This window comes from Apis dorsata, unplaced genomic scaffold (genome assembly GCF_000469605.1).
Source record: "Apis dorsata unplaced genomic scaffold, Apis dorsata 1.3 scaffold_242, whole genome shotgun sequence".
Lineage (NCBI taxonomy): Eukaryota > Metazoa > Arthropoda > Insecta > Hymenoptera > Apidae > Apis > Apis dorsata.
Genome location: NW_006263521.1, coordinates 94,767 through 106,881, shown reverse-complemented (window position 1 = coordinate 106,881; position 12,115 = coordinate 94,767). Strand labels below are relative to the sequence as shown.

At 19.6% G+C, this 12,115-nt stretch overlaps 1 protein-coding gene across 2 annotated transcripts in view; it reads right to left on the bottom strand.

Annotated features, from left to right (window-relative positions):
* Positions 1 to 12,115, bottom strand: part of LOC102679912 (ras-related and estrogen-regulated growth inhibitor-like) — a 117,519-nt gene that overhangs the window by 92,458 nt on the left and 12,946 nt on the right. The gene's annotated exons all lie outside the window — the stretch shown is intronic.

The following is a 12,115-nucleotide window of genomic DNA, read 5'->3' as shown; positions in this document are numbered from 1 at the left end:
TAATTTATGTTTGTATTATATTTCTTATATTTTAATAACTTAAATAAATAACTTTTAATAACTTAAATTTTATTTTTTATATGTTTAAATTATAAAATTTGTAAATTTTATTGTTATTAATATAATTGTAATTAACAAAATATAAATACTTATTATCTATTCTTATTATTTATCTATTCTAATTTTACTGTTTTATATTTTTCTTCTTATCATAACAAATTGTTCTTTTGTTTATATGATATTTTTTTCTAAAAATTTATATAATTTATATATAATATTAATATAATATAATATTAATATAATATAATATTAATATAATATAATATTAATATATAACGTATTTTTTTTTAATTTTTCCGAAAATAAAAATAATTTTATAATTGAAAAAAGAAATTCTATAATTGCAATTAAATAGTATGCAAGTACTTATAAATGTTTTTATGCGCCAAAATTCTTGATATTTTTTAGAATTAAAATAAAAATAAACTTAAACTTTAGCTTAACTCATCATTTAACTCAAATTATGTAAATCTATGAGAAAAAATAATTTAAAATTAATTCAAATCTAATTCAAATCTAATTCAAATTTAATTTAAAGTATTACAGTATTAATAATATTAATAAAATATTAGCTTGTATTTTATATGTAAATTTAAATTATTAAAGAAATTAATAGATTATTCATTTATTCATAGAAGCAATGATTCAAATAAATTCCTTATTTTTTAATAAATTAAAATATTCTGAATTTATTTTTTCTTCATTTTTATTTTCTTTTTCTTTCTTTTCTTTTGGCTTAATAAAATCGGAGGTGACACAATTTCAGAGTAATTTAAATATATTTTAGTCAGAGTTCTTGGCGTTATCAGACTGAATGAAAGTTCTGCTCATTTCTTAATTTTAACGAAAACAGGTTTATATAAGTGAAAAGCAATTAATCATCACGCAATTTCTCTGTTTAATCATATCGTATCTTTGCAAGCTTTTTTTTTTGCAAAAGCTTTTCAACTTCATAAGAATGAAAAACTTCATGGTAATTTTCAAACCGTTAAATATTATAAAACTTTGAACTTCTGGTATCTAAAATTAGTACATTTGAATTATATAATATATATTATTTACTTAATTTTTTTAATTATGTAATGTCATTAAAAGAAAGAATTCATGTTAATGTTTAAAATTATAAAAATTCAACATATTTTTTTTCAAAAAATAAATAAATATATTAAAAATATTATTGAAAAAATAAAATTTTTATTGAATATTATTATTATTAAATAAAAATATCAATGTATAAAGTAGCTATTTATTAATCCATTACAATATAATATAATTATTTTGTCAAATTAATACATTACAATAAAGAAAATGAATTTGTGAGAAACTTATAAACTATAAACATCAAAATCATTATACTTTATTAGAGTGTGATTAAAAAAATGCCTGTCACATATACTTATGTCAATACTTATGTCATACTTTTCCTGTCTAAATTGATTAATTGATATCGATAAATTTGACAAATATATCTCAATTATTAGAAAGCTATCCGTTTCTTGGCATACTCTTCTATATTACATTTATTATCAACAATCACATTAATGGAAAATTTTAAAAGTTCTATTTAATATTATTTATGTATATATATAATTTTATGTATATAATAATTTTATGTATATTCTTCAAATTTTCACATTTAATTTTCTAAAAAAAAAAAAATTTTGATAGAAAACATTTTTCTTTTTTTTAATTCATATTTTTGTATTTTAAATTTTTATTTCCTAAATATTTTATGTTTTATAAAATATAAATTTTTTAAATTTCTCATTTCTCAAAATTTTGAATTCATGTTAATATTGACAATTATTTTAAAAATAAAGATTTCCTATGCTTAAAAGCTAAGCTTGATTAAGACTCTGTAATTAATATAAGTAAAATAAAAACTTAAAATTAAGTTTGGATATTAAAATAATTATCTTATTCATATAATTATTATTTAAATAAATTTTTTATTTTTTTATTTTTTATTTTTCATTTATTTATTATTATTTTTATTTTTAGAATTAACTATTTATTTTATTTTAAATAATTTTATTTAAATAATAATATATTTAAAATTATTTTAATAAATTATTTAATTATCATTTTATTTGATACTTAATTTAATATTAAATATTTATTGTTTAATTTTGTTGCAAAATAAAGATGTTTTTCTTTTATAATGCGGAATTGTCCTTTATTTAGATCTATATTTTTTTTCATATTATTTCTTGATCTAAGCTAAAATCTATATTTCTTATATATTTTATTTGTTATCTTTTCAATTTTTATTATTTGTTAATATTTTAATTAATCAAATTGATAATTCATAAACAAAATTTTTAAAAATAATTATTATTTTTTAAATTTTAGAATTTTTGATTTACATTTTTACATTTACATTTTTATATAAAAATAAATTTATCTCCTATTATATTTTTCTACAAATTATTTGCTTCTTTTATTTAAAAGAATGCTCAATCCTGATTTAAACAAGAATAGAATTTTCATAAAAATTCAATTGAATTTCATTCAAATTATAATTCATTATAATTTCTTCAAAAATCCAATCTATTCTAGTTTCTTTATTTTATTCTAATTTCTTATTGTTATTTTTTTTTTTTTGCAAATTTCAAAAAAATTGATTTCTTATTTGAAGTAATTACTTTTTTCATAATTACTTTATTTCAAATAAAAAATGTTCAGTTTTACTTACTTAAGTGTTAATATATTTAAATATTTATTTTTTGCATTCAAAATAATTTTATAAATCATGATTCTTTAAAAAAATTTATATAATCCTATTCTTTTATCATTTATACCTTTTTTCCTATCTTCCCTACTTTTCTATCATTTATTTCTTTCATTATCACTATTTTATTGAAATCTCTCACCTATAGACTCAATCTCTCATCTCATCACACAAAATGAACAACTCATTTAGCCTTAGTTGTACGCAACCCGATAGAGGCAATAAATAATTCTCTCCTTACTAGTTTTCTTCGTTTCTCGTACACTTTTGAAATGGGGGAATTAATTAAAAAGATACGGGAAAGGATTATTCGTATTCATACGTGGCAGATTAATTGAATTTTCGCTCGGTATCTGCAAATGTTCAGGGGCGTGCAGAGTTGAAGAGAACATCTAAGGATAGAACGAGAATTGATTATTAATTGTGATAAAAGTATTCTCTTAAACTAACCACCACACCTCCTGTCGACAGCTCACAGACACGAGAAGAAATACGTTTTCTCATCTCGCTTTCCGTTTCAACCCTGCAATTTCGCGCAGGTTCGCAGAGGATCAATTTCGCTATCCTATCGATCCATAATTACATGGCTATAACGACCTAGCACCTTGAAAAATAAACTCACGAATGAGCGATCAAGATGAAATGAAGGAAGAAAAAAAGGTTGGCTAATTTTTGCATATTCGTGGAAAAATTTCGCAATAATTCCCGCAACGAGCTATTTTCGGCATTGTTTATTTTCCGATATACAATTTCTTGAGAATAACAGAGCATCGCGGCCATTAGTGATCGTTATTTTGCTCTCGTCAGAATGTTGCACATTTGAAAATGGTTTCTAAGATTTCTTTTTCATATAACAATATAAATATTGTTTAATATTTGAATTATGGATATCAATCGTATATAAATTCGACAAGATTTTTTCATACGATCTTCCTATCGTTTAAAAAGTTCAATTTTTTTAATAATTTGATATTTTTCGTTCAAGTATGAACGAAATTCGTAATGTCATGTAAAAGAAATTTAAATATATGTATATAGTATACTTGCTAATTTTAAATATACATATGCTCATTAATTTATTAATGATTAACATTGTGAATTTTTGTGAATTTTTTTTTGTTTAATATTGCTGTTATAAAATTCTAAATATTTGTTTAATATTTTTTTTATAATGATATATTTTTTTGACTTAATTATAAATCGTAGAATTTTATAAAATTTAAAAAAATAAAAATCAACATTTTTCACTTTATGATAAATTATATTAAAAAATAAAATTATATTAAAAAACTTGCAATAAGTAAGCTATTTATTATTTTAATATATTTTTTATTTTATTAATATTATAATATTATTTTTTATTATTTTTATTTATTCTTTTTTTCAATAATTTTGCATGTTATTATATGTTATTATATGTTATTATATGTTTAATGCTTAAAAGTAAAGTTAATTAATAATATTGTATTATATTCATAATGTTTATTTATTTATATTCTATTATTAAGTATCTAGTGACTTATGAAAAATAATATATGTGAAATTCGAATAAAACAATATTACATAGTTCTGGATTTGATTGAATTGGAAAATATCTCATAACATCATTTTTAATAAATATTTAGTATTTTTTCATAAATACCATGAATTTTACAATCTTTAATTATTAAAATAGAATAAATGTTTCATATAGTTATTTTAAATTTCATAATAATTAATTATTACTACCTCTCTTTGAATTATTTAATTTTTATTAATCATTAATTATACTAGGGTGCTATAAATATGTATATTTTATCACTATTCATAATTTTTAAAAATTATAAAAAAAAAAATATCTAAAACTATTTTGAGTTACATAGAAATTTAACAAATTTTTTTCATTAATAATTAAGATGAAGTCATGATTATACATATTTGTATTTTAATTGTATCTTGCAAATAAGATTAGAAAATGAAACATTATTAATATGTTTATTTATAATATTTTGTTAATCAATTTTATTATCAAAATTTTAACATTCTTTTCAATTTTTCTAAAAAAATAAAAAGTAATAAAAAAGGTTTAGTAATCTTAATTCTAAGACCAAAGACTATAATTATATGTATATTTTAATATTTTATCTTATATTTTATGAATATTTATTAATGATTATATTTATTAATTTTTTCCAATTTTAATAAATACAAAACTGCAATCTTTTAAGATTATCACCGTTTAATTTTTTTAATATTACTATTTTTTAATTTATATTTTTTCCTATTTGAATAGTTAATTTTAATAACTATTTACACATATATATATATATACATAAATTTATACATATTTTACATATATATAGTAAATTATTATTAATAAATATATATAAATATATATATCTTTTTCATTTTAAATTCACGAAAGTTATTAATTATATAATATTAACTAAAATAGCAAATTTGAGAAAATAAAAAAAATTTGCATTGATTTTTATTAATTTTTGAATTTATAGAATGAGATTAATTAAATTAGGAATAATTATTTTATTGTTTCTGATAATTTATTCAAATCTATAAAATATATTCTCAATTAATCTTAAAATCTTATCAGGTTATAGAGAATTATCAGTTATGTAATGTAAGTAGTACATTATCATATAAAAATTTAAAATTCGACATTCTTGTTCCAAATATTATTCTTGAACTAAAAAACTTTCTATATAGATTTATATATTTAATATAACTTTTTTTGATTTAAAAATAGTATACATAACATAAAATGTAAAAAATATGTAAAAAATAACATACATAAAATGTAAAAAATATCAAATTCAAAAATTATTTAAAAGTAATATTATTAATAATAACACATTTCTGAATAATAAATGTTAATTTATCATTGTTAAAAAATCAATATATTACATTAAAATTTAATAAAATATTTAACGACTATTATAAATAATTTTCAATAATATTAATAAGTATTAGTACATTTTCAATATTTATTACTTTGTAATTAATATTTCGTATTAAATGTAAGTATGTTAAATGTAATTTCAACGATTATTATTATTAGTAACAATACGCAATAATATTTAATTTAAAATATTAATTCTTAAATTTTCAATAGCTATGAAAATTCTAATTTTATTTTTAGAATTTGTCTGAAATAGAAAACGAAATTTATTATTTTTCAATAAAATTCTTAATTTTTTGCTTATTCTTTATTAACATATAAAGAGCAAATTTTTTACAATTTTATATACATTTATACTATCTCATAATATTTATTAAATATAATGCATATATTCAGCAATTATATTATATTTATATTTATATTTTATTATAGCAAAATATAGATACTAAATTCTAAATTTTCGATATTAAGAATCTCTATCTTAAAATATCAACAATGTCTTACTTGTAAATAAAATTAAATTACATTAAAATAAAATTATAAAAATAAAATTATATTACTTGTAAATAAAAAATATTTTAATTTTTTAAAATAGAGATTGTAATATTTCCTCATACATACCGAAATTTCTGCGATATTATGCGACACTAATGTTAAATAAAAAGATAGATCTAAAATCAGATTCGTTTCATTTTGTGCAAGATGATAATCTTTGTTTTTATGTATTCATGTATTCAGTATAAAAAGCGAAATCCAATAATATAAATATTTTTGTGCGAAAATTTTGAATTTAAGCAATTTAAGATTGAGTTGGGTGATAAATGAATATTCGAAGAATAAATGACATATCAAATTCAGATTATATTCATTTAATTAACCGTAGCTATAATTTCATTAATTCGAAATTGGTACTCAGACCAATTGAGGTTTGCTGAAAGATCCTAAATAAAAATTTAGAAATGAAACATTTATAAGAATAAATTTCCTCAATAATTGAAAAGATATCAATGAATTAAATGATGTATTTGACCGATTATTACAATTCATTAAAGAACCATGTCTAAGTAAAATATGATAAAGAAAATTTGTTTTCTAAACTCTTAAATAATATCTTGTTCATATGTAGATATTGTTTACTTTGCATATAATCTCAAATTTAAATTAGAATATGATTACAAACAAAATTATTTTTGATTCTTATCTATTCTGAAATAAATAATATGATAATAAAGTATTAATAAAGTATTAAATCCTAAAATTTCGATATTAAATTTTTTCTTTTTTCATTGAAGATTTTTTTATTCAATATTCATTAAAACAAAACATTTCGTTTTATCTGAAACATCAGCCATTATTAAAAATCCTCTCGATTTCGTTTAACCAACGAATGAAACATACATAAAAGAGGAACCAGTTAGCTCTTAACTTGGTGAATCAACACGATGTTCACAGTGGTCCAGGTTGCTAGAGCTCGAAGTCTCTCTTTCTCCTTGAATCCCAGCATCGACCATGGACGACAGATTTATAAACGGTGTATATACGAGAGTTCGACGAGAGCACGAGACCAGCACCAATCTATGTACTCAATAACTCTTCGAGGGGTCGAACCTCGGCAGAGAGAGAGGATAGCTATGTTGGCGACATGTTAAAGTTCTCGTATGTTTCGTGAAGTAACGAAGAAATTTATGAAGCGATGTGTCCTCAAGAACCGCATATGTACGATCGCTGATCTACGAACATATCTTTTAATGACATTTCCTGTACAACTGGCTATTAATTATCATTATTATGTATTTGACGCGATTTTTATAGTTTCATCAAACAGTTAGGTTTGCAGAAAACACGAAATGAACTTCCTTGCAAATTTGTGAAACTCGTTTTAGAAGAAATGAATTATTTTTTTTCCTTTTAAAAAAAATAATTTTTATTTAAATTTTATTAAAATTGCAAAACTTACATATGAATTATTATTATCAATTATTAATTATTTCTCGCAATATTTTTATTTATATTATTTATATTGATTTCTAATTATTATTAAAACTGTGATATCTGAATATTTTTAGATACAGATACAATATAATTAAATCTATTTATTCCTAAATATGATTTAAAAAATGAGAGAATATCAATAAAATGTTGAAACTTTAAAACATTTATTACTTTTATATATTCAGAAGGAATATAATTTCTTCATCCAGATTCAATTTTCTTCAATAAGAAAATAAAAAAGAATCAAACATCAAAAAAAATTCAAAAATTCAAGATATTTATTTTTCAATAAAATAACCTAAATTCATTCTTCTAGATTCAATTTTTCATTTAGAAAAATCAAAGGAAATTTTTTTCTCCAAAATTAATCTTTTTTTAAAAAAAATTAAAAAAAATTTAATATCAAAGGAAATCAAAACATCAAAAATTCAGAATATGTTTTCTTATCTTTTCTGAATAAAATATTTCAAAATAAAATTTCTTGATTCAAATTTAATCTAGGATTATAAATGTTCAATTAAACAAATTAGAAACAAATAACAGCAAAAAAATAAAAAGATACAGAAAAATCGCAAAAAAATTTTTTTCTTATTTCTTATACATTTTTTACAAAAAAAAATATATAACATATTACAAGAAAAATTTGCAATTAAAAAGAAAATTAAAATATTAAATTTAAAACTTCTTAATTCCTTTCAATAGAATATTCCAATCTATACAATATATACAATCTTTCGTAGATTTAATCTTTCACTAAAAAAAATCAAAGAAAAATCATCAAATTCAACACTTATCATTTCTATTCGATAAAATATTCGAATATAATTTTCTCTTTCAAATTCAGTTTTCCAAAGAAAAAGCAAAGAAAAAGAATAAAATAAAATCAAAATATCAAAATTCAAAACATCAATTATCTTCTCCTAATAAAATATTCCTAACTATTTTTATTTTATTTTATTTCTATTTTATTTTATTTCTATTTTATTTTTCATTTTCAGATTCGATCTTTCTCGAAAAAAAAATTCGCTTTTCTCTTGTCACGAATCGCGTTAAATCGACCACTAAATTGTTCCTGCCATAAAACTTGTTTCAAACGTTAAAATGGCACACGGTGCACATTCGCCACGAAATCCTAGTAGCTGACATTTCTAGTCATTCGCAATTTGTACTTTTGTATCGAACGAAAATACGCGTTTAAACTCTCTAGCCGCGATGCAAACGAAAGTTCAGAGTCGAAGGAAATCCGAGACACACGGTATCAAGATACATAGTAGAAGTTCGCCGCGACGACTCGTAGAAATTTATAGCGTCTCGCGCATCTTAGAATCCCATATATATACGCGAGAATGCTATGCATTCTCCTCTATCGTGTTGCGTTGTGCAAGAACGTGTCGCTAAAGCTTTGCCTTGACAATTGAAAAGGCAAGTGCAAAAAGGAATTATACTACAATAGTAGTATTAAGACTTTTATGAAAGTTAATATTTCAATAAAAATTATGTGATTAAAATTGCAATTTTGTAATGTTTATATTTAAATAGTGCAAAATTCTGGAAAATTCTTTCATTTTTTATTTTACTTTTTATATATTTAAATTTTAAAATTAAATCAAAGTTTTTATTTTACAAAATATTTTATTTAGTATTATTTTAATTAGTAAAATATATTTTTATACATTTTTTTTAAATATTTTTATACATTTTATTATTAATTATAAGTATTAAATGTTATTAATGTTTATTTAAATAAAAATTTTGAAAGTTCTGTTTAATAATTTTGTAAACTAATTAAAAATAATACAATTTTAATCTTATTTTTATATTTTTTATTTTATCATTGTTTTTTTTCTAATCTAGATTTATATTTCTTATAAATATAATATGTAAATGAAATAAATGTATGTTATTCTTTACATTCTTTCAAGTTTATAATTCTTACAAAATCTTACAAAATCATGTTATGTGCAATAATTACAAATATTATACAAAATTCTATAATAGTAAGGGATAATTGTTTTTTACATAGAAATTAAAATACATAAAAAAAAGAATCATTTAATATAGTTACAATATAAACAGAAATTTTAATTAATTAATTTTTTTATACATAGTTATAAATCAAAAATAATAACAACTAAAAAATGTAAAATTAATGAAAATTTTTCAATATTAAAATATTTTATGGCATAACTTTTATTCTAAATTATCCAAGAATATGTTTGCAAATAATTCGTAATGAATAACGCATACACAATATTGTTCACAAATAATCTTCAAGACTATTTAAATAAAATACAAATCTGAGAAAATTTATGAATAATCTACAATTATATAGTCTTTTGTTGGAATAGAAAACAAAAAATAATATATGCAGACAAGAAATATGCATCTAGTAAATGAATTTCCTATAATCTCACTGTATAATACTAAATATCTTATTGTTATAGCTAATTTTATATTTCAACAAAAATGTGCATGAAAGTTAATATATTTTTCTATTTTTAAACTAACTTTTTAATAAAATTTCAAAATCATTTTTATCCTCACAAAATTTCTGAATCTTCATTTAGTTTAGTTTTTTAAAAAGATTATTTCTATATCGATAAACTTCGACTAAGAATTTATGTTCCAATAATTGTTTAATAATTTATTATTTCTTTTTCCGTAAATTGAAAAACAGATATATTCTATAAATCATATTTAGAAATATAGTTAAAGATACTATTAAATGTAGACATATGATATTGTCTATGAACAATCGAACAATAATACTGTAATATTGTATGCAGATTGTTTATAGACAATATCAATGAACCTGAAAAGATTAAAACTGAGCTGTTATTGAAGCAACAATGAAAAATTTTGATGCCAAGAGGTTCGCACATTAACGATTAATAATCTCTTCAGTAAATATTAAATTTCATATTTTTATTATCATTACAAAAGTTACTGCTTATTTTTATTCTAATGCAAAAATTAAAGAAAATCAAAGAAAAATATCTTGTAATAATAGTATACTTCAATTAATAATTAATTATATACACAATTTAATTAACATAAATGATTTAATTAATTATAAATTAAATTTTCAAATTTTCTTGAAAATGATTATTTTATATTTCTTATACATATTCGTATGTAGAATAATCTTCTATTAATTAACTAATTATATCTAAAATTATAACCAACTATAACCAATTATATCAAAAATTAGCCAAATTCATAAATTTTTAAATTTAATTTCCTCGATAATTCCAATTTTTTATTCTTGATTTTCATTTTGTTTCAATTAATTTCATTTGCACCATGAATTGTTTCTATAGTCTTAAAATTGAGATAAAATCTATAAATAAATGTTTGTCTTATTATGTTATTTTGATGTGATTAAAATATTTTTACAATTCGATATTTGTTGAACTTTTTTTTGGAATAAGTAGCAACAAAAAATTCCTCATTATTTCTCTCGTGAGGACATGGCTTAAGAAAGTTGCATTCTCAAGACCTCGTGAATATGACCCATTCGCGTGCACACAGAATGAATTGAACGCGTCAACGAGGTCTTTTATCGTGGCTGAATCGCGGACGTGCTCGTAAATATGGCGTTATGTTCTCAAAGATACATGATAATACATATCGTTAAACAAATTCACGGGGCGGACAATTGTAATCGTTAAGTTGAACACGTTCATATATGTTTTTGCATTTCAAGATGGCACGTATTTTCACGATATGTATAATTATCGATTGCGGAAAAATAATGAAAATATTACAAAATTTGAATTTTTTTGAAAAATCATTTTTTCAATATGTATAAATACGTGTTGTAAATTAAATCATTGCTATATAAGAATCTCTATAAAAAATATTGGGATATAAATATGGGATAAATAAGATAAATTTCGATAAACTATTTTTTAAAATATATTTCTTATGTTAATAGATCGATTTTATTGTTTTTTTGTGTACATTTTATAAATAATTAAATAAAAATAATTTTTTATAAATGTCCAATATATCAAGATGATAATTAAATTCTGATAAATAATTTTTTTAATATTTAAAAAGTTGAACTTAATAAATTAAAAAAATTAATAAATTGTTATATATAAATAAATAATAAATGATATAAAAAATTTTAATGCAAATGTTACTATAAATTTAAACAATTTTCACATTATATAAAATTTATTAAAACTCATTACTTCAAAGGAATATAATAGATAAAAATTATTTTCATTGATTTTGTTGTTTAGTATTTTGTTTAGTAATTTATAATGACTTGATTTTTTTTAACAATAATTTTTCTTATTATACAAAAATAACTATAAATGAAGAACTACAAATATAAATTGAAGAAAATTATTTTTCAAGTATTCTTAATTTATTCATTATATTCCTTAATTATTCATTATATTATATCATATCATTTTATTAATTAT